The sequence below is a fragment of the Balaenoptera physalus genome, assembly GCF_965194825.1.
Source record: "Balaenoptera physalus genome assembly, chromosome: 11".
NCBI classification, from domain to species: domain Eukaryota; kingdom Metazoa; phylum Chordata; class Mammalia; order Artiodactyla; family Balaenopteridae; genus Balaenoptera; species Balaenoptera physalus.
The window spans coordinates 94,993,510-95,019,116 of record NC_138896.1 but is presented as its reverse complement, the minus strand read 5'-3'; the positions used below and the strand labels follow the sequence as shown (position 1 = coordinate 95,019,116).

Sequence of the window (25,607 nt, the reverse complement as noted above, 5' to 3'; positions counted from 1 at the left end):
AGTAAATGATTTTTAGTAGAGACCAGAAGGCACTTTTGGTGCCTCAGGTCATTTTGCTCTAGGTGTGTGTGTTTGGGACGGAGGAGGAAACCTGGTATCCACTGTTGCAAAGAGTTCAGAATACTGTCTTTGGATTCAGTGAGGCAAAGAAATTGATTCAAATCACAGAGGTAGGGGTTACTGACTGTATGATCTTATGTGTATTGTTCAACCATTCTGAGGCTCAAACCCTTCACCTGCTTAATAGAGATATTAATGTCCAGCTCATCTAATGACTGTGAAGAATAAACAAAATGCTACTTGTAAAGGGATTATAAAAATGGTATTTTCTGTTGGTAAATGATAGCCCCTGCTTTCATATGAATATAGTATTAGTAATAATAATTTTAGGAGTATTGGTTGTATTGAATATTAGTAAATAATAGTAGTGGTGATAGTAGGTAGTAATCAGCCTCACTACGAGTTTCCAAATGCTAAGAAAATGTTTGTGTGGCTTTTTTAAAGATTCAACTCCTTCTCAAGAGAAATGGTCATTTTATTTATACATTGCTTAAGAGAGCATTCATTGACACAATCTTATTGGAAAGTAATCTGGGAAAATATATTAAAGTTAAAATATAAAGACTCTCAAACCTAGAATCTTTCTTTCAAAAATAAAAGTAATAGAATATAAAGATCTGTGTATATAAGGATATTTATTAGAGAATTTTTGTGTGTCCCCCAAAATCTTGAACCAATCTAAATGCCAATCAATAGGAAAATAATTGAATAAATACTGGTGAAATGTTATGCAGCTATAAAAAAGAACAGGATATATAATTATATATAATATACATTATATATATATTGAACAGGAGGAATTTGGATATATTTAAAAAGTCATATATATTTATATAAATATACATATATTACATTTATATTAAAAATATATATATTTATGATTAGGAGGTAAAACAGCTAATATTGGTTACCTTGGGGGGAAGACCAGGAGTAGGGTTCGGAGAGGAAGATCATTGACTTAAAGTCTTTTTAAATTAGATTTATATACAAACTTTCACTGCATTTATAATTATTAAAAGTTAGATGATGTGAAAAAACCTGCAAATTTCAGGACTCACTCTGTTTATTTGCAGAAACATGAGTACTGTATAAAGGCCACATACCTTCTGTAGACTTCACTTTATTTAGAAAACATCTAAGAGGGTGGGGAATGGAAAAGACTTGAAAGAAGAAATGTTGGAAAATAGGGGGTTATCCTGTGCATTGTTTCAGAAAATTATGGAGACAGTGGCAAATAGCCTTTTTTTCAATTGTCGTTGGTTTAATTTACTTTTTAAAAGAAAAATTTGAAATCCTATGATTTTTCCCAAATTGAGGGGAGACATTTTACTGACTTATGATTCCCAAAGCATGATAATTCTTTTTAAACTGGATTAATCCTTAGGCTGTTTTGGGTAGGTGGATAGTGAATTAGGGTGCAGTAATTGGTAATTCAACATATTAGCATCTTTACCCAGGTTTATAATCAAAATCTAGTCATAACCTAGTCATGGGCAGTCCTTTTAAATTTTAACTTTGAGTTTTAATAGAGATTTTGAAGAGAAGCCTATTGTAATCATAGACAATCTAAATGGAAGGTTTAGATTTGGTATGTATTTTACAGACACCAATCATTAAGGAGGCTATGATTTATTATAACACTTACTTCATTTTTAAAAACAAACCCAACACCGAATATCAGAGTATTAATTATGGAAATTAGGGAAAACAATGCAAATCCTGATAAAACATCATCATCCCCATTTCAATATCTCATAGGCACCTCTAATTCATATTTACCTAAACTTATCATATCCTTACCTCCTACCCTGACCCTTGCACAAGTTTTCTAACACTGTATTTTCTATTCGCTGGCATACCACCACTATCCAACCTTTCAAGGCATATACTAAAGAGAAAAACATTCTTCATTGCCAATATTCAACTAAAGTGATCAACCATACTGATTGATCATCTTGACTGAGAGTTTCCTGAGACATGAGAGTTTCCCTTAAACCCTGGAACTTCCTGGGACTAACTTGAGAAATTGGTCATCCTACATTCAAATGGGGGGTCTCTTCTCTCCATCCTCACTCTCCTTCCCTTAGTTCAAGCCTAGATCTCTAGAACAGCATCATCATGGGTTTTCAAATCATTCTCCACTTTGCTGTCAGGGTGATATTTCTAAAATGCAAATATCCTTTGGACTACACTTTTTTTATGTATCAACTCTGTTTCATCTACACTCACATTCAGCTAACAGTGTAGTGCATTAAAATTTCACAATTCTACACATCTCTCAAGTGTCAGGACTATGTATTATTTGTCAGCATATATCCAGCACCTATCACAGTGACTTGTGTAAAGCACATGCTTAATAACTATTTTTTGGATGAATAAGCAAGTGAAAAATAGATGTCACGTCTGTTTAAAATCCTTCAGGGATTCACTGTAATCCTCCGTAAAGGGTGCAAAGGTCTACCCGAGGCATGTAAAGGCCTCCATACTCCAGATTTCATGTCTCTCCTCACCTCTTGCTATTCCCAATTCACATTCACCTCTCATTTACTACCTGAATTTTGTGAATAATGTTTTTGATTAGATGTCTTTCTACTTTGATCTCTTCATCTGAATTACTCTCATTTGTCCTTCCTGATTAATCAAAGTGTCACGTCTTCCAAGAAACCGCCCCTGACATCCCCATTCACACATGCTTCTTTCTCCTCTGTTGTCCTATATCACACTTTACTTGCTATTATCAGAGCATTTTATCACACTTATTGCGACGTTCTATTTATTTTCCATCTTCCCCATAAAATTACGAGCTCTGCAAGAACAAGGATTTTGTAATATTTTACTCTTGGACTCCAACACCTAATGTAGTTACTAAATACTGGGTAGATATTAAACAAACTTGTTGAATTAGAATGGACAGTAAAAATAGAAATTAAAACTTCAATAAGTAATCTCAGTGAATAAAATAATATAAAGAATGTTACTTGGGGCTTCCCTGGTGGAGCAGTGGTTGAGAATCTGCCTGCCAATGCAGGGGACACGGGTTCGAGCCCTGGTCTGGGAAGATTCCACATGCCACGGAGCAACTGGGCCCGTGAGCCACAACTACTGAGCCTGCGCGTCTGGAGCCTCTGCTCCACAACAAGAGAGGCCGCGATAGTGAGAGGCCCGCGCACCACGATGAAGAGTGGCCCCCACTCGCCGCAACTGGAGAAAGCCCTCACACAGAAACGAAGACCCAACACAGCCAAAAATAAAAATAATAAATAAATAATAAATAAAAAATTAAACAAAAAAAAAGAATGTTACTTAAGTTGTGCTTTAATATCCAATTTCTCCTTAAAATATATTTTTCATTTTATTGCCCTTGCATATAAAACCAAGAAAACCTTCAAATTTGGACTATATCTGCTCTTGAGATTAATAGTCTTTTGATGTACTGCATTTAAAACTTTTGATTCACTCATTCATTCCTCCATTCATTCATTCAATTCATATACTGAAAAATATGATGAATGTGTTTTATGTGTCAGGCATCCTTAGAGGTGCTCAGAATACAGCACTGAGCTAGATGGGCCAAAGTCCCTGCTTTCAAGGAGCTTACATTCTACAGGGGAGGTCAGACTATAAAAAGCACTAGATATATGAAACAGGATAATTTCAAATTGTAACAAGTGCTCCTAAGAAAATAACTTAGAGGGAATTCCCTGGCAGTCCAGTGGTTAGGACTCTTTGCTTTCACTACTGAGGGCAGTGAAATCCCCAATACCTAGTTGGGGAACTAAGATTCTTCAAGTTACACAGTGTGGCCAGAAAAAAAAAAAAAGAAAGAAAGAAAAGAGAAAAACTTAGAGTGACTGTAAACATAAAGACTCTACTCATATATTGAGAGCAAAGAAAAATACCAAATTGTTACAAAAATGCTGACATCAAACAAGTATTTTTTTTTGTTTTTGTTTTTAATGAGCATGTAAAAGAAATTGTGGATTTTTTTTCTCTTTTGAACACACTTCTTTTGTGATAAAGTCATTTTTACCATAGTTCCGAAAATCTATGATTTATTTAATAGTTTAGTGCGTTACCAAAATTTAGCCCCAAACATGGCTGATTCTAAAACGATTTTCTAAGGTGGATGAACATGTAAAAAATGGAACAGAAGTTTCATCCATTCCACCAGCCATCAACCCTGATTTTGGCTGTCTGCCCTGTGCTGCTTTCTAAACATAGGCAGCTGGTGCATTCTAAGAGAACTAGAAATGATAAATGGGGTAGAGACTGCTTAAGGTCTTTGTAAAGTTTAATGAAAGATTTATCTCTTGAGGGTAATGTTCCTCTTTCTTTTACTGAAATGAGCGTTTGATAACCTCTCATTGTGCTTTTGATAAATTACACCTCACAGTCATAACTAAAATGACTAAGTGGAAAAAATTTAAAAATAGCTAAGCAAGGTCTAGTTATCATGGAATGGCTTAATACTTAAAACTAAGTTTGGTATTTGAAATACTTTTAATTATCAAGCTGAGAAAACCTATGATTCAGTAATTTAACAACAATTACTGAAAGACCCTTTAATGTTTCTCTATGCCAATTATAGCCATAGGGATGGGAGATTATGACTTAGAATTTATAGTTAAGTTAGGGCATTCTCATATACAATCACAAAGGATGTTTTCTTGTCAGAGTTTGCCATTACTCTTGTTTAAGCCATTAATATTTAATTTCAAATTTAACAGGTTCGAATGGATTTATATCCTTACATACTCAAATGTAGGAAAACTGAAAAGACAATTATCCAGCTCTATAAAACTAAAAGAAAAACAAAACACCTCAGATATTTTATTTAACTCAAAGAAAGCTGAATATTTTTCCAAAATCCTGAAAATTTCCCACACACATTAGAAAGGTAAATTTTATTTTTAAGACTCAATATATCCAAGAGGGTCTGGAAGTACAGTTAGAAAAAGGAGATAATTCTCAAGATGCCTACAGAGGTTAAAAAATACGTAGTTAATTACTTAACACATTTCTCAAACCATGGATTAGGGATGGAGCTGTCTGCTAGACACAGAGGGCATCATCTCTCTGGGTTTTACGTGAAGGTGGGCAAATGCCTCTCCTCGTTTTTCCAGCTGCTATTCCAGAGCTGGTTAGATTTAGGTGGGACTGTCTTCCCTCCTAGGAATTTTGTTGAGAACAGCACATGCACAGCTACTGCTGTTCATATTTTTAAACCTTTTAAGTGATTTTTATTATGAAGTAAATCAAAATAACCATATTTGAGGTTAAATCAAGTAACATATAAACATATAAAGTGAAGAAGGAAGTGCCTCCAGCCCTCCCCACTACATCCCATCCCCACTTGTTTCCCAAAGCTCAGCCGCTCTACACTCAGACAGACATACCTCCACTCCTCTTCCTCCAGAACAACCAACTGCAGCATAAACTGCACACAGAAACTCAATCTGTAGTATGCCTATAAGACATTAAAATGTAAATATAAATACGTATAATTAAACATATGTGCATTCCAATGATAACATTGTCAAATATATACTTAATAGTATAATTATATAATTAAATCTGCATAAGTATATTTGTATATAGTATATAAAATATAAATAAAATTATATAATTTGTAATAAAATTATACTATATATGTTTGAATTATAGTTTATAAAATCATATAATTATACAGTTACTCATTAAATTTTTACTTGAGTATATATAGTATACTATATTTATATACTATATATACTATAAATTTTTATAGTATACATATAAACACAGGATCCCATCATACACACTCAACTTCATCTTGTTGTATGTATTCATTATCTTTATTTTTCTTATCAGTTCCTTCTTGGAACTCTCCCACTCCACCTCATTGTGTTTCCTCACCATAGCTTGTCTTCAGCTTTGCACTGTTGAACATTTATGCTACAACTAATTGTTCACCGTTTCTTATTCCTTCCGTCCAAGCTGTTGTTCGGGTTTGTGCACACATGTCAGGGAAGATACTGTATGTAACCTTTGGCTGCTAGTGAGTGATTTTTCTGCTTCCAGTGTTTATAAGGTTCTGTGGGAGGTAACAATCTTAGGGGTAGGTTGAAAGCAATCTTTTCCTTTTCTGAGTGTCCCCGGCTGAAGGGAAAAGCAGTCTGATTATACAACCTTGGACAAACAGCACGCCTAACAAAAGAGATAAATGTCTGTGAAATGATCTACAAATTCCATCCAATTGTTCATTCCTTTTACATGGAATCTCACCTTCTATCATTCAAACCCAACTCAATATAAATGAGACACTTCAGTGAAAATAAGTTTCAAGTATCTTATTGAAAGCAAGTTTTTTATTTACTCGGAGTCAAGAATGATCCACAGATGGAGTTACTCTCAGATGCTATCTGATTATTCCTTATGAAGCATTTAAGAACAATTTTAAAAGATAAATGCAATCTTCTATGGCAGAATCATTGACTCCTTTCACAGCCTGGCTAATCGGGACAATTTTGCAATTAGTGAAGGCTCTCCTCTTTCACGAGAAGCCGAGGTGTTCTGCGCTTAGAGAGAGAGGAAAAGGGAAACCCCTACCCTCCATAGCTGTTAAAACAACACAGCTGAGCGTGAACTGCTGAAGTGGACTATTCATTTCTTCTGATTCTCTATAAGAATTAAACCGGGCCAGCTGGCTTGATTGGTGATAAAAAAGCAAACGTCAAAAAGAATTATGTTTTCTGCCAAATGGTAGCTACTTGGTGTTGGTTCTGGCGTAATAAGTGAGATAGCTGGGCTCATTATTTATTATCCTTTCCCTGCAATAAAGTGGATAAAGAAATATACAAAATAATCATTTTCTTGGTTATAATATTGCTGATGGACTCTTTTTAAAGGGCAAAATTCTGTCTCATTGTATCCACGGTGAAGAACACTGGCTTGATTTAATGCCTCTTCCTGAGCATCATGTGAAATGGATTTGTAAGTGACTTGTACTGAAAGATTTAAGTATTGAAGGATTCTCAGAGGTTTTGTCAGATGACTAAAGCCACTAAGGTGGAAGGGTTTAATCCTTCATGTGTAAATAATGCACACTCACACGCATTACAACTGGGCTGAAATAAGAATAATAAGGAGTCATTCCTCCAGGGAATTCAAACTAGGTAACGTGCCCACACTAGCTCTTTAGCAAGCATTCTCATATGGCCGAGGTTGCCAAGAGGGAATGTAAATAAATGCTTGACTTAAAAGAGCCCTTTCTTGCTGTGCTCCTGGGAAACAACTAGACATATTGGAACACTGCCTGGAAGGCAAAGGATGGAAAAGAATGGAAAGTCAGGCATTTTGGGTAAGGACTTTCAACTCATACTCATCTTTTAACCAATATTTAACAATTTTATTGATTGCATAGTTTATCCTTAGAAGAATCCACTGTGTTCGGACAATAATGTCCAGAGTTATTAAAGACCGAGCCCCTCCCCTCTCTTTTTCTCTTTCTCTCACTCCATCACACCTTCCTCTCTTCCTCTCTCTCCATCTCAATTATCTGGGCTCAACATTGAGTAGATTCCCAGTGTTAGATAACTATACCTTTCTAACTGTAAAATTAAACAGCAATTGTTATTTCTTACAATTACCAGGAATAGAAATTAGAATACTGTCTCATAGATCATGAATGCGCAAACTAAGGCCCACAGGCCAAACCCAGGCTACCACTTGCTTTCTATGGCCTGAAAGTTAAGAATAATTTTTAGCTTTTTTTAAATGTTAGAAGGAAATCAAAAAGTGAATAACTTTTCATGACATGTGAAAATTATGTGAAATTCAATCTTCAGTGTCCATAGATAAAGTTCTATTTGAACAGGCTGTACCCATTATATACGATCTATGGTTGCTTTGGCAGAGCTGACTAGTTGTGACAGAGGCCATATGGCCCACAAACCCTAAAATGTTTACTCTCTCTTCCTTTTCAGATAAAGGAAGGGTCTGCTGAACTCAGACAATGTTCAATAAATGGTGGTTATTGCTAGAGTATCAAAAGGGCTCAGTAAAGACTGAAACATATAATCTTCAACATGGATAGATAAACAGAGAGAACATCTGGAAGCAACTAGCAATTTTCAATAAATTATAGGTCCCAAACACAGACATCTCTAAGGCTCAGGCAGAGAATGTGCATGAGTGGAGTGAATCAGGTCAGGGAGATAATGCGGGGATCCTAGGGTGTAGTTACCTGCCTTAATATCTACCCGTGGTACCCGATACTCAACTGTTGCAAACACAGGCTCAGGATTGCCCAAGAAGAGGAGCTGGAAATTAAATTTTTATGTGAAATTTGTTGGCAACCAATTAAATATTTTTAAATTGCTAGTCAACAAAGTGTGGAAAAAACAAAATATGTCTATGTGCCAAATGCAAGCTAACAGGTAAAACAAAAATTGCAAGGTTTTATATGAAGAATAAGCAACAGCCCCAAACTGACAAGAATATAATTTCTCTTTAAAATACTTTCTGAGGTCAATATAACTTTGGTCATGTGATGAGACTTAGATCATCTCTTCCCTTTTTTCTTATCCTGGAGAGGCATTTTTGCTTCAGAAATATACAAGCACAGATGGGACCGTGCATTTTTTTTTTTCTTTTTCAGCTTTTTGAAATTCCTGCTATCTTCCTCTCATTTCTTTCCATAATACTGCAAGTTCTCTAAGCATAGGTATATTGTTTGCTGAATTTCACGATACCTAAATTAAGTGCTCAGCACATGAAATGATTATAGATGTCTGCCTAGCAAAATTTAAATGAATAATAGTAACTAATGCCCACTCCATTTATCAAAGTCTCCAATATACATAAATCAACCAAAAGTGTCAGGGCTGATATACAAAAACAGTGACCATTATACCGAACAGTTCTGATGCAAATAGGCATTTTTTGGATAACCACAGCAAGACGTAGTATTAATATGTCACTTCTCTTTATAAACAGAATAGAGAATATATGTGCAATACCTACTGGGTATATTTTTCCCTAGTGTCTAGCCTTGTAGAGTATCTATGAACTGTAGATATATAAATGTCAAACACTCACCGAGAAACAGCATGGTTCATGGAAGCATTAGTAAGAGATATATTTTTGTACTTCAACTTTTTATTGTAATTCACTATACAACACTACACAACACAGCTCTTCCAATTGCCAGGGAAAAAGTTATATTTTTCTCTAGAAATAGAGGTTGGAAATGATACACTTGTAATCATCTGTGTACATAAAGCTACTTTTTCACCATAGGCATAAAATATATGTGTACTCTTGCTTATTAAGCTTTCAAAGCCTACAGTAATCATTATGAAGGCTATTAGCATAAAAGGGAGCAATGCGACCTAGGGCAGGGTTATGGAATCGTTACCATTCTCCACTGCTTTCTTTCCTTTCCCACAAAGTCTTTGACATTGGGTAAGGTTTTTCTGTCTCTGGTTAGATTTCTCTCAAGTGCTTCAAGAAATAAATAATTGCTAGACTATTCCCATATATTATTAAATTAGACTATAGCCTTTGCTTTTAAATGTGTAAAGCATTTTGAATTTTACAGATATGTATTAATAAATACTACATATACAGAGGAATAAATAGAAATAAAAATATATTTAGAGGCATATGGAAATAAATTTACTCCAAGAAGTAGGAATTTGACATGTTCCAAAATTTCTAAATACTATTGTTGAATGAATCACTATTAAATAAAGGGTACATGTGAAGCTATTTCTAAATGAATTACATGCCTAAAAAGTTATAATACTATCCATTGTCAGAAACAAATGTTGAATGGCATTTATGTTAATGTCTTAATTTACACCATAACTATATTCCTTTAAAATGTATTTAGTATACATTGAAATGTTTTACAAATACTAACATTTACAGGGAAGCTTTCTGTGGGTATTAGAAAGAGTCTCTGCAGTGTAATTTCTCAGAGCTCAGCAAGCAGCTAGAACTGTGTCTTCATAATGATATTGTGCATCTGCATAGGATCTTTGCTTAAGGATCTCAGAGAGTAAATCATACAGTACCCTTGAGTGACAAGTTTAATTATACCCATTTCCAGAAAGACAGCACGCTGAAAAACTATTAATCTACAAACCCAAGGTTATCCAGATAATCAAGACCAGAAGGTCATTTTGCTGGGATAGCCATGCCTCCCACAGTGGGTAGCTCCCATATGGAAGTGAATTGTCAGACTTGGGATTTTGCCAGTTTCTTCAGGACACGTACAAAACTGAATGTCACCATTAGTAGTTCAGGCATCACATCCTGGGAAGATTATTAATGCCTCTCATCACCTGCAATTCAACAACCCTTGCATGGTTTGTTACATAGACTTTTTTTTAGAAAAAAATAATATCAAGATAATACTCTCTGTTTTTAAAAAAAAACACTAAAAATCATGAAAACCTTGTATAAATTTGAGAAAAGAAAGTTTGATTACACCTCTATATGCACTTTAATTTTTATAACAAAATACATATACACATTCACAAACACAAACTCATGGACATATCGTTCCTTGAACTAGTCCTGATAGTTTTACCCTCCATAAATAAGACTCTCACCTAGATTTTTGCCCCTGCTTTTTACTTTCTGTTTCACTCCCTGACATGAGAAGACGTTGCTTGCAGGCATGGGAATCTTGTAATCATAAGTGGACAGGTATGAGAATCAAGAGCCAATACACAAAAGAATGGGGAAGCTGAAAGTTAGCAATGGCCTGAATCTTAATGATATTACTGAGCTACCAGCCCATCCCTGGGACCGATTACCTTCCAACTATAAACATCCTCATGGTTTATTGTCTTTTTAGGTAACCTGCAGCCAAACACTTTCCCAACCAACAACATTTTATCCTATTGATCTCTTTCATTATCTTCATAACATTTCTCCCCATATGAGAGTATCTTATTTATAAATCTGCTCACTGGTCTTACTGTCTCTCTCCCCGTACTGAAAGAGTAGTTGCACAAAAGAAGAAATTATTTCTGTCTATTAATGTCTGTATCCATACAATGTATGTTCTTGAACACATTGAAAGTCACAATAGTTTTAAAGAATGAATACATCCATGAGTGAATGAACATGTTAAATGTCTTACATACATGTTTAATTACTGAAACATCAAAAACTTCCTTCAGTTTGCATAACTGGATATCAGATTTCTACAAATTTAAGTCACTTTCTTAATATTCTATAAGGGAAAGTTACTTATTTAATTTCTCCATAAAAAATTGACATGCAGCAGCCTCACTGCCTCTGCCTTAATTTCAGTTTTCATCAGGATGAGCCTGGTTCTGAGAGCAATAACAAAAACTACAGACTAAGGAGCTGCTTCTGCCAGGGCAAGGAGCCACTGCTGAGATAACAGTAGTGTAAGGGACTAGGCAGGAAGTAACAGGCCCCTTTTAACCTCCGCCTGCCTTCAGTTTCCCTTACGTTACTGGAAACCTAACAGGGAATCAGCTGGAAAAGGAGAAGTGTAATATTCTGCATCCCATCCATAGCATCGCAAAGAAGATTATAGAGGTATAGGTTTGTGGCTGAGAGAAATTAGGCTAGCGTGTAGAAAAACAAACAAACAAACTGTGTGTCATGGAATCATGTCTTGTACATTTATAATTCATTCCAGGGTGATTTTTTTTCTAAAACACAGATCTGAGCAGGTCAGTCCTCTGCTTACTATCTTTCAGAGGCTTTCCATCTCCTTCGAATAGCTTTCAGGCTACTTAGACATGACCCTTTATGACTTGCCTCCTGGCTTCTCCTCTACCCTTATCTCCTAGTATCCTCCTAGGCTCTGAACTTAAGAAGAGTTTGCATGAGTTCTCCTAAGTGGTAAGTTTTCTTGAACATTTGTGTCTTTGCATAGTCAAAATCTGTTACTCCATTCCTCTTTCTCCACTTGGCTACTTCTTACCCATGTTCAGTCAAGTCTTCAGACTTCTTTAAGTCTCACTTTCTACATTTGCTAAATGGGAATGTTAACAGATTCCATTATATAAGATTGTTAATAAATCAAATAATACACGTAAACCATTAGTACCAACCAATACCTAGCTCACACCGAATAACTATTTGTTCTCAGTATTAGCATTGCCTTTCATAACTCTACCAAAATACCCCTTTCTCTCACAAACCCTCTCTAATACTCATGTGTTCATTTTCTTTGTGATCCCATAGCACCCCTACCATAACAATAGGATCTATCACAGTATTAGAGTCCCTGGTTTATTCTCTTGTCTTTCCTAGTAAACTATAAAATTATTGAAGGTAAGGGCAATACCTTTTATATCTTTAGCTTCTGTGCTTACACAGTGCACAGCAGATAGTGAGTTTCCAATGACTATCAGTTCAATGAAAAAAATGTTCTTTTATACAAATTTGATTTAATACTAGTTTTACTGATTATTTTGCATAAAGACAATGTTCACACACACACACACAAGGTAGATTAATTGTTATTTAGACAACTGCCATAGCAGCTTATTTCACCACAAAAATTCTAGCCATTCTCCAGAATTACTAACTATAAATTATCTATTAAATTTGTCAAAGCAAAGTCCTCATATTTAAAATATTTAGGAGAAGGTGAAAATTATTCATATGAGCTGTGGAGCTGTGTCTTAGCCTAAGTTCCATCATCACATCCTTCAAAGCAGAACCAGAGACAGGGGCTTGTGTAAAGGGTGCTTGTGTCGGGAAGTGACCCTAAGGAACAGGAGTGGGAGATGGAAAAAGTGATGCTGGGGAAGTGAGAAGGCCAACAGAGAATGGCAGACTTGAGCTGTTGTGGACAACTGGGGCTCATTCCCACCAGGGACCCCAGAGGAGTCATGTAAAATGTACCCCAGAATTCTTCACCTAAAGGTCAAAAGAGGATAGTATTTATCCACTAGCTTCCATCCCCCGTTGGTCAAGGGCAGACTCAGGGACCACTAATGACCTCACACTGCCTGATTTTGAATACTTCAGAATGGCTAAGTGGCTTTCTACAGACATCTCAGTAAGAAGCAACAGGAAACTCCTAGGCTGGAAAGCAAGAGAGATTCTAGGTACAGCCAGGAGTGGTGTTCTCAGTGCACCTGAGTGTAGCTGGTTGCCACAGCAACTGCTAGATTTAAAAAAAAAAGTCTGAGAGAACATCACTTGTGTCTTAATCAAGGTGGAATATATGTCTTCTAAAATTTGCTACATTCACAAACTGCTTAAAATATGCCATTTAAAGAACTTATAAATAACTGCTTTTCATGTAGAAATCTAGAAACATTTGATTATTTAATCTTCTTATTTCTAATTGGATGGTATCCTAACAATGTAAGGAGAAGTACAAAAGCATTTTGAGGAATTTTTGATAGATGGAAAGCCTTCATGTGGGAATCTGAAGCGTTATCCTAATTGATGTTCTGTTTTTAACTGAGAATTTAAATTTCTCAGACTTCTTTTAAAAACAAGCGACTCCTTGCGGCAGAAGTTCAGTTGAATATTCTATAAGTGCCATTACTGAAGAAATGAAAAACTGAGGGGAGGCAAATAGATGAGGGTCAGGGCCGGGTATAAAAGTACTTTCAAATATATAATGTTCTGGCTCTTCAGTTGTGTGATGGGTTTAGAGGTATTAACTTTTGTTTCATAACATAATTATATTATATACAGTTTGCATTTGAATAAAATGTTATGTAGTAAATTTTAAAATAAAGATGCCCATATTAGATTTGAAGAAAATATTCCAACCATAAACCTTTACAAGAGGCACATCTTAAATATAAGTACACAGAAAAGGTAGAGAGATGGAGATATACACCAAGGAAACACTCATCAAAAGAAAGAAAAAAAAAAAAGGACAGTGATTCAAAAGCTTAGGTGTCATTTCAGCAGCCTCTTGATGCTGAGAAGACAAATATTGGACTTCAGAGCCTGCCAAGGAGGAGGGGCCTCAGGGTTTCCTCTGAGACCCAACAACCTTGAATCACCTAAATCTTTGGTTATGTCAAGGGGATCTGCCTGAACTATAACCGCCATGGAATAGAAACTAAAATTAATAGTGATCTCGAACCCTGCAGAGTGCCATTGGTATGACCCCACACCCCAGGCATGTGTAACACAAATATATAAGGTTAATTACTGCTGAAAACAAGCTCACAAACAAAAATGGTAAAGTGCCTGAAATCCATTTCCTTGGCTATTTCAAAGAGCTAAAGGAAGAAATGTAAGCAAGGAGGATATTATGAAAAATGAACAGGTCTTTTAATAAATAAACAATTAGAGAAATGAAAAACCTAGTTATCAAAAGAAAAATATCATTGACTGAGATAAACAGTAGTCTAGAAAGACAAGGAGAGAGGTCCTGTGAACAAGTTTCCCTGAACTAAGTGCATACAGAGGGGTAATGGCAGGGATCTGAGAAGGGACTGAGCAGACTTTGCCCTGAAGTCTCCACAGCACCCAGTGTGTGGAGACGGAGGGGCACTGCTTTCTTCCTTGTGCTAGCCTGGACGAAGGTGGGTTTAGTTGAAAGGCATCCTCTCTTCAGGCCTGGCTACCCTTTTCCCGTTCCTTTGGCAAGGGAGAATGGGCTTCATTTGGTGTTTTTTTGTCTGTACCTGTTGTTGGTATTTCTGGGTTGTGGGCTTTGCTAGTTCTCAGGCTGTGATGCATAGGAGGCACCAAAAACTCCCAGGGAACTTGTCACTTGAGCATTCCTCAAGTCCCAGGGCTAGTCGACCTTTCGGAACTTTTATGAGCAAACCTCAGAGCTGCCTTATGTATTGTGTCCAGGAGTTTTAGCTGTAATCAGGAGGAGCAATAAGGTGGTATGCGTTGACTCATTCTTCTCTGGAACTGCAAGCTCTAGAAGCAATTCTTAAAAGCTGACATGATGAGTCAAAGTACACTTTATTTCAATCAGTACTATAGGAGATGGATTACCCCACCACATACTAACTAGCATTAACACATTAAATTTTTTTTTGTTTATGAAGATTTATTGTTTGCAAGAGAACAAAACAATTGAATGAAAAGTGGAGAAAGTTGTTTAAATATTTTATCTTTAAGATCTCAAATAGCAATTAAGATTTATCAATGTTAATTTAGTTTATAATTTTTTCTGCCAGATATTTTTTAAAAATCTAAATAATGTCAAGTTTTTGTTCAATATTATGAGTTTAAGAATCTATCCATTACCTTACTTATTTTGTTTTGAATTTCCAACTTTAAAAAATGTATACAATTACTACTAATTTTTTTATATAATTGTGACTAGATTTATCCTCTTTGCTTTCATTTAATGATTTAACTAATAAAAGAATTTTTTTGCTATTGCATTTTTTAATTTTTAGTTTTCTTATTGAAGTATAGTTGATTTACAATGTTTCAGGCATACAACAAAGTGATTCATTTATACATGTATATTTATAAATATGTATTCCTTTTCAGATTCTTTTCCATTATAGGTTATTACAATATACTGAATGTTGTTCCCTGTGCTATACAGTAGGTCCCTGTTGTTTATCTACTTTATACATAGTAGTGTGTATATGTTAATCCCAAATTCCAAATTTATCCCTCTCCTCCCCTCCCCTTTGGTAACCATAAGTTTTTCTGTCTGTGAGTCTATTAAAAAAAATTTTAAACTTTACTTCAAGAATTATTCTTTACTTTTCTCTATAGAAAGAATGCATATGACATGAACTGGCTCAAGTCCACCAGACAAGAAAACATAACTGGCATGCTTAATTAAACAACAATTATAGTTGCCCTTGAGAGAAAAAAAAAAAGTTATTCAAATGTATTAGGGAGAATTCAAAGGAAACATGTAAAAATTAAAAAGCTATTTAAAAGCTACTGGTAGATGTACTACTCTGGGAAACCTAGATGATAAACCAAGATGATAAACTTCTATATCTTCCAGTAATTTTAATCTTTATTATTTTATAAGATGTTTTCCCCAAGCTTATCCAACCTAAGGTATAGTATAACTAGTCCCACATCCAAGGTTATTCTTAAACTTCTGAGTGTATCTATCCAATATGCACATGCTACAGGGAGAGCAGAGGGAAACATTAACACTAAGCAATGTGCCTAACACTGATCTGTTTTTTGTGGAGAAACATCCCCATGCCATTTAAAAATTTCCATTAAATGAAGAATCATGCGTTTTGGAACTGTTAACAGAACATATCTACATCATCTTCTTATAATAATGCCTAAGATGCTGGCTCTCATCTTCTTATTCCCTGTTTACCACTTTGCTTTCAGATCATTGCTGCCAATGGTTCTATTACATGGAAAGGCTGCCTTTCCCTCCTGGCAGGAAAAACTCATTGAAGAAATTTCACTCAAGAGACAGTATACTCTTGCCTCTTGCCTTCTGAAATGGCCCACACTCGGTCTGTGGAGTGTGTTTCTATCTAAATAATCTGATTCTTACCTATTACTTCACCTCCGAACTCTTTGGCGATGAAGAAAGAACCTTAAATTCACCAGAAAGAGTTATGCAGTTTTGTAAATAAGGATTTAAGTTGATTTTTCTATTTTCAGTACTAAGTCTCCTCATTTCTTTGTCTGGTACCTGTTGTCTCCAAGACGTTAAGGAGGATGATGAAGAAAATCAATGTTTGCTTCCCTTTGTGGGTGCTTTATAATGTAGCTGACAATGTACTCTCTTCACGTGAGACCTTCAAGATGGCAGAGAAGTAAGACATGGAGATCACCTTCCTCCCCACAAATATATCAAAAATACATCTACATGTGGAACAACTCCTACAGAACACCTACTGAATGCTGGCAGAAGACCTCAAACTTCCCAAAAGGCAAGAAAATCCCCACGTACCTGGGTAGGGCAAAAGAAAAAAGAAAAAATAGAGACAAAAGAATAGGGATGGGACTCGCACCTCCGGGATGGAGCTGTGAAGGAGGAAAGGTTTCCACACACTAGGAAGCCCCTTCACTGGCGGGGGCAGGGAGGAAGCTTCAGAGCCATGGAGGAGAGCACAGCAACAGGGGTGCAGAGGGCAAAGCTGAGAGATTCCCGCACAGAGGATCGGTACCCCCCAGCACTCACCAGCCTGAGAGGCTTGTCTGCTCACCCGCCGAGGCAGGTAGGGGCTGGGAGCTGAGGTTCGGGCTTCGGAGGTCAGATCCCAGGGAGACGACTGGGGTTGGCTGCGTGAGGACAGCCTGAAGGGGGCTAGTGTGCCACAGCTAGCCGGGAGGGAGTCCGGGAAAAAGTCTGGAGCTGCCAAAGAGGCAAGAGACCACTGTTCCAGGGTGCGAGAGGACAGGGGATTCCATCCCAGTGTGCCCACAGAGGGCAGAGCACTGCCTAAGCGAGCTCCAGAGACAGGTGCGAGCCACAGCTATCAGTTCGGACCCCAGAGATGGTCATGAACCGCTAACGCTGTGGTCACTGCCACCAAGAATCCTGTGTGCAAGCACAGGTCACTATCCACACCCACCCCCTCCACCCCTGGAGCCTGTGCAGCCCACCACTGCCAGGGTCCCGTGATCCAGAGACAACTTCCCCAGGAGAAGACACGGCACGCCTCAGGCTGTTGCAACATGAAGCCAGCCTCTGCTGCCTCAGGCTCGCTCTGCATTCCAACTATGACTACTGTACCCCTCCCTCCCCCTGGCCTGAGTGAGCAAGACAGCCCTAAACAGCTGCTGCTTTAACCCCCTCCTGTCTGGGTGGGGAAGAGACTCCTGAGGGTGGCCTACATGCAGAGGCAGGGCCAAAGCCAAACTGATCCCCAGGAGCTGTGCGAACAAAGAAGACAAAGGGAAATTTCTCCCCGCAGCCTCAAGAGCAACAGATTAAATCCCCACAACCAACTTGATAAACCCTGCATCTGAAGAATACCTGAATAGACAACAAATGTTCCCAAAATTGAGGCAGTGGACTTTGGGAGCAACTGTAGACTTGGGGTTTGCTTTCTGCATCTAATTTGTTTCTGGTTTTATGTTTATCTTAGTTTAGTATTTCGAGCTTATTATCGTTGGTGGATTTGTTTATTGTTTTGGCTGCTCTCTTCCTTATTTTTTTTAAATATATTTGCTCTCTTCCTTTATATATATATATATATATATATATATATATATATATATATATATATATATATATATATATATATATAATTTTTCCTTTTTCTCTTTTTGTGACTGAGTATGTGTATGCTTCTTTGTGTGATTTTGTCTGTACAGGTTTCCTTTTACCATTTGTCCTAGGGTTCTGTCTGTCCAGTTTTTTTGCTTTTTTTAAAATCTTTATCTTTATCTTTCTGCCTTTTCTTCTGAGCCGTGTGGCTGGCAGGGTCTTGGAGCTACGGCCGGGTGTCGAGTATGAACCTCTGGGATGGGAGGGCCGAGCCCAGGACACTGGACCACCAGAAACCTTCCTGGCCCCATGTAATATCAATCGGCTAGAGCTCTCCCAGAGATCTCTGTCTCAATACTAAGACACAGCTCCACCCAACGGCCAGCAAACTCCACTGCTGGAAGCCCCAGGCCAAACAACTACCAACACAGGAACATAACCCCACCCATTAGCAGAGAGGCTGCCTAAAGTCATACTAAGTTCACAGACACCCCAAAACACACCACCAGACACGGCCCTGCCCACCAGAAGGACAAGATCCAGCCCCACCCACCAGAACACAGGCACCAGTACCCTCCACCATGGAAGCCTACACAAGCCACTGAACCAAATCACCCATAGGGGGCACACACCAAAAATAACAGGAACTACGAACCTGCATCCTCTGAAAAGGAGACCCCAAACATTGTAGTTAAACAAAATGAGAAAACAGAGAAATATGCAGCAGATGAAGGAGCAAGGTAAAAACCCACCAGAACAAACAAATGAAGAGGAAATAGGCAGTCTACCTGAGAAAGAATTCAGAATAATGATAGTAAAGATGATCCAAAATCTCGGAAATTAAATGGAGAAAATACAAGAAACGGTTAACAAGGACCTAGAAGAACTAAAGAGCAAACAAACAATGATGAACAACACAATAAATGAAATTAAAAATGCCCTAGAAGGAATCAATGGCAGAATAACTGACGCAGAAGAGATAAGCGACCTGGAAGATAAAATAGTGGAAAAAACTGCCGCAGAGCAGAATAAAGAAAAAAGAATGAAAAGAAGTGAGGACAGCCTCAGAGACCTCTGGGACAACATTAAAGGTACCAACATTTATAGGGGTCCCAGAAGAAGAAGAGAAAAAGAAAGGGACTGAGAAAATATTTAAAGAGATTATAGTTGAAAACTTCCCTAACATGGGAAAGGAAATAGTCAATCAAGTTCAGGAAGTGCAGAGTCCCATACAGGATAAATCCAAGGAGAAACAAGCCAAGACACATATTAATCAAACTATCAAAAATTAAATTCAAAGAAAAAATATTAAAAACAGCAAGGGAAAAGCAACAAATAACATACAAGGGAAACCCCATAAAGTTAACAGCTGATGTTTCAGCAGAAACTCTGCAAGCCAGAAGGGAGTGGCAGGACACATTTAAGTAACGAAAGGGAAAAACCTACAACCAAGACTACTCTACCCAGCAAGGATCTCATTCAGATTCGATGTAGAAATTAAAACCTTTACAGACAAGCAAAAGCTAAGAGAATTCAGCACCACTAAACCAGCTTTGTAACAAATGCTAAAGGAACTTCTCTAGGCAGGAAACACAAGAGAAGGAAAAGACCTGCAGTAACAAACCCAAAACAATTAAGAAAATGGTAATAGGAACATACATACCGATAATTACCTTAACTGTAAATGGATTAAATGCTCCAACCAAAAGACGTAGACTGGCTGAATGGATACAAAAACAAGACCCATATATATGCTGTCTACAGGAGACCCACTTCAGACCTAGGGACACATACAGACTGAAAGTGAAGGGGGGTGGAAAAAGATATTCTATGCAAATGGAAATCAAAAAAAGCTGCAGTAGCAATTCTAATATCAGACAAAATAGACTTTAAAACAAAGACTATTACAAGAGACAAAGAAGGACACTACATAATGATCAAGGGATCAATCCAAGAAGAAGCTATAACAACGGTAAATATTTATACACCCAACATAGAAGCACCTCAATACATAAGGCAAATGCTAACAGCCATAAAAGGGGAAATCAACAGTAACACAATCATAGTGCGGGACTTTAACACCCCACTTTCACCAATGGACAGATCATCCAAAATGAAAATAAATAAGGAAACACAAGCTTTAAATGATACATTGAACAAGATGGACTTAATTCACATTTATAGGACATTCCATCCAAAAACAACAGAATACACTTTCTTCTCAAGTGCTCATGGAACATTCTCCAGGATAGATCATATCTTGGGTCACAAATCAAGCCTTGGTAAATTTAAGAAAATTGAAATCATATCAAGTATTTTTGTGACCACAATGCTATGAGACTAGATATCAATTACAGGAAAAAATCTGTAAAAAATACAAACACATGGAGGCTAAACAATGCACTACTAAATAACCAAGATATCACTGAAGAAATCAGAGAGGAAATCAAAAAATACATAGAAACAAATGACAATGAAAACACAATGACCCCAAACCTATGGGATGCAGCGAAAGCAGTTCTAAGAGGGAAGTTTATAGCAATACAATCGTACCTCAAGAAACAAGAAAAATCTCAAATAAAAAACCTAAACTTACACCTAAAGCAATTAGAGAGAGAGAAAGAAAAAAAAAAACAAACCCCAAAGTTAGCAGAGGGAAAGACATCACAAAGATCAGATCAGAAATAAATGTAAAAGAAATGAAGAAAACAATAGCAAAGATCAATAAAACTAAAATCTGGTTCTTTGAGAAGATAAACAAAATTGATAAACCATCAGCCAGACTCATCAAGAAAAAAAGGGATAAGACTCAAATCTATAGAATTAGAAATGAAAAAGGAGAAGTAACAACTGACACTGCAGAAATACAAAGGATCATGAAAGATTACTACAAGCAACTATATACCAATAAAATGGACAATCTGGAAGAAATGGACAAAATCTTAGAAAAGAACAACCTTCCGAGACTGAACCAGGAAGAAACAGAAAATATAAACAGACCAATCACAAGCACTGAAATTGAAACTGTGATTAAAGTTCTTCCAACAAACAAAAGTCCAGGACCAGATGGCTTCACAGGTGAATTCTATCGAACATTTAGAGAAGAGCTAACAACTATCCTTCTCAAACTCTTCCAAAATATTGCAGAGGGAGGAACACTCCCAAACTCATTCTATGAGGCCACCATCACCCTGATACCAAAACCAGACAAAGATGTCACAAAAAAAGACAACTACAGACCAATATCACTGATGAACACAGATGGAAAAATCCTCAACAAAATACTAGCAAACAGAATCAAACAGCACATTAAAAGGATCATACACCATGATCAAGTGGGGTTTATCACAGGAATGCAAGGATTCTTCAATATATGCAAATCAATGTGATACACCATATTAACAAACTGAAGGGTAAAAATCATATAATAATCTCAATAGATGCAGAAAAAGCTTTCGACAAAATTCAATACCCATTTATGATAAAAACTCTCCAGAAAGCGGGCATAGAGGGAACCTACATCAACATAATAAAGGCCATATATGGCAAACCCAGAGCCAACATCGTTCTCAGTGGTGAAAAACAGAAACCATTTCCTATAAGATCAGGAACAAGACAAGGTTGCCCACTCTCACTGCTATTATTCAACACAGTTTTGGAAGTGTTAGCCACAGCAATCAGAGAACAAAAAGAAATGAAAGGAATCCAAATCGGAAAAGAAGAAGTAAAATTGTCACTGTTTGCAGATGACATGATACTATACATAGACAATCCTAAAGACGCTACCAGAAAACTACTAGAGCTAATAAATGAATTTGGTAAAGTAGCAGGATACAAAATTAATGCACAGAAATATCTTGCATTCCTATACACTAATGATGAAAAATCTGAAACAGAAATTAAGGAAACACTCCCATTTACCATTGCAACAAAAAGAATAAAATATCTAGGAATAAACCTACCTAAGGAAACAAAAGACCTGTATGCAGAAAACTATAAGAGACTGATGAAAGAAAATAAGATGATACAAACAGATGGAGAGATATACCATGTTTTCAGATTAGAAAAATCAACATTGTGAAAATGCCTATACTACCAAAAGCAATCTACAGATTCAATGCAATCCCTATCAAGCTACCAATGGCAGTTTTCACAGAACTAGAACAAAAAATTTTACAATTTGTATGGTAACAGAAAAGAACCTGAATAGGCAAAGCCATCTTGAGAAAGAAAAACGGAGCTGGAGGAATCAGGCTCCCTGTCTTCAGACTATACTACAAAGCTACAGTAATCAAAACAGTATGGTACTGGCACAAAAACAGAAATATAGATCAATGGAACAGCATAGACAGCCCAGAGATAAACCCACGCACATATGGTCATGTTATCTTTGAAAAAGGAGGCAAGAATATACAATGGAGAAAAGACAGCCTCTTCAATAAGTGGTGCTGGGAAAACTGGACCACTACATATAAAAGAATGAAATTAGAACACTTCCTAACACCATACACAAAAATAAACTGAAAATGGATTAAAGACCTAAATGTAAGGCCAGATACTATAAAAATCTTACTGGAAAATATAGGCAGAACACTCTATGACATAAATCACAGCAAGATCCTTTTTGACCCACCTCCTAGAGAAATGGAAATAAAAACAAAAATAAAAAATGGGACCTAATGAAACTTAAAAGCTTTTGCACAGCAAAGGAAACCATAAACAAGATGAAAAGACAACACTCAGAATGGGAGAAAATATTTGCAAACCAATCAGCGGACAAAGGATTAATCTCCAAAATACACAAGCAGCTCATGCTGCTCAATATCAAAATAACAAACAACCCAATCCAAAAATAGGCAGAAAACCTAAAGAGACTTTTCTCCAAAGATATACAGGTTACCAACAAACACATGAAAGGATGCTCAACATCACTAATCATTAGAGATATGTAAATCAAAACCACAGTGAGGTATCACCTCACATCACTCAGAATGGCCATCATCAAAAAATCTACAAACAATAAATGCTGGAGAGGGTGTGGAGAAAAGGGAACCCTCTTGCACTGTTGGTGGGAATGAAAACTGATACAGCCACTATGGAGAACAGTTGGAGGTTCCTTAAAAAACTAAAAATAGAACTACCATATGACCCAGCAATCCCACTACTGGGCATATACCCTGAGAAAACCATAATTCAAAAAGAGACATGTACCACAATGTTCACTGCAGCACTATTTTCAATAGCCAGGATGTGGAAGCAACCTAAGTGTCCATCAACAGATGAATGGATAAAGAAGATGTGGCACATATATACAATGGAATATTACTCAGCCATAAAAGGAAACAAAATTGAGTTATTTGTAGTGAGGTGGATGGACCTAGAGTCTGTCATACAGAGTGAAGTAAGTCAGAAAGAGAAAAACAAATACTGTATGCAAACACATATATATGGAATCTAAAAAAATAATAATAAGGTTCTGAAGAACCTAGGGGCAGGACAGGAATAAAGACGCAGACGTAGAGAATGGACTTGAGGATACGGGGAGGGGAAAGGGTAAGCTGGGACGAAGTGAAAGAGTAGCATTGACATATATACACTACCAAATGTAAAATAGCTAGCTAGTGTGAAACAGCTGCATAGCACAGGTAGATCAGCTTGGTGCTTTGTGCTTTTGACCAGAGGGGTGAAATAGGGAGGGTGGGAGGGAGATTCAAGAGGGAGGGGATATGGAGATATATATGTACAGATATAACTGATTCACTTTGTTATACAGCAGAAACTAACACACCATTGTAAAGCAATTATACTACAATAAAGATGTTTAAAAAAAAAAGAGACAGTATAAGTATTTGCCCATCTAATCAAACAGTTTGTTCTGGATTTCTATCCAGTGTGTGAGGCCCTTTGGGATGTTTCCTGCCCACCTCACCCACCAGGAAAACTGTTCCTGGAAAAGGCTCTATTCTGCCAATAGGTAGCAGTATTAAAATATAATATAAAAATCACTGACACTAACCTGAAACTTTTAATTTGCCTTCAATTCTTAGTGAATACTAGCCTAAACGCACAGCAAACTCCTATAATTCTTTACAAAATAGGACAGTTCAAATAAGAGAAGCTCTGTCAAATAATCAGAGAAAGATTTTCTGCCATTTATTTACTTTTCCTTTTTAAAAACCAACTATATAGGGACTTACCTAAACTATCTAATTTAAACTTCAAAACTAGATCCCAGATGTAAGCAGCTTTTATTCCCATTTTAGAGGAGAGTAAACTAAACTAGAGGGGGTTTAAATAACTTTTCCACGATCATATCTAGTAAATAGCAGAGACAAAATATAAGCCCAGGCCTCCTAACTCTTAGTCTAGTGTTATTTCAACTCTAATTCAGCTTATTTGACCAAAGGAATAATAATCTTAAAACTAGAAGATCTGGGGCTTCCCTGGTGGCGCAGTGGTTGAGAATCTGCCTGCCAATGCAGGGGACACGGGTTCGAGCCCTGGTCTGGGAAGATCCCACATGCCGCGGAGCAACTGGGCCCGTGAGTCACAATTACTGAGCCTGCGCGTCTGGAGCCTGTGCTCCGCAACAAGAGAGGCCGCGATAGTGAGAGGCCCGCGCACTGCGATGAAGAGTGGCCCCCGCTTGCCGCAACTAGAGAAAGCCCTTGCACAGAAACGAAGACCCAACACAGCCATAAAAACAAAACAAAACAAAACAAAACTAGAAGATCTGTAATAGCCAACTTTTACAAGCTACGGATGTAACATTTCTGAATTTTAATATCCTCACCTATTTAAAAAGATAGTAATGCTTACTTTATAGATATTTAAGGATAATGTTATGGGGAAGGGGAGGGGGAGGGAGGAGAAGGAGGAGGAGTGGATGGAGAAGAAGAAGGAGGGGGGGAGCAGGAGGAAGAAGAAGAAGAGGAAGCGGAGGGGGAGGAGGAGAAATTTTTTTTTTTAAACATGTGGCTGTGTACAAAGGAACAAGGGGAAAAAATTAAAGATTCAGGTATGTTCACTTCTCTGAATATAGTTATTCCCAGCATTCTTCCAGGGCTTTGTCTTCTTGTCGTTTTCCTGTCTCCTTATAATCAGTTTCCCTTTTTTGATTAAGTAAACTTCAACTGGATTTCTATCACCTGTAATCAGTATACTCTTTAAAAAAAAAAGTACCATTGTAGAATGTGTTAGGCTGAGTAATGGCTCCCAACAATATTCAAGTCCTAATCCATGGAATCTGTGAATGATACCTTATAAAGGATGTGATTAATTAAGGATTTTTAAATAGGGAGATACTCCTGGATTAACTAGCAGGGCCTAAATTTCTAAGAGGAAGGCAGAAGGAGTTTTGACTATAGAAGAAGGCAATGTTACAACTGAAGCAAGATGCTGCTGCATCTTGAAGCAGAGGAAG

The 25,607-nt window shown here is 37.0% G+C and overlaps 1 long non-coding RNA gene across 1 annotated transcript in view; it reads left to right on the top strand.

The window, feature by feature from the left end:
* The first annotated feature begins 1,799 nt into the window (after positions 1-1,799).
* The window catches only part of LOC309637601, a 138,812-nt gene continuing 115,004 nt past the window's right edge, over positions 1,800-25,607 (top strand). The window contains exon 1 of the long non-coding RNA XR_014250696.1: positions 1,800-3,367. This is a non-coding gene — a long non-coding RNA (uncharacterized lncRNA). The remainder of the gene's footprint in view (positions 3,368-25,607) is intronic.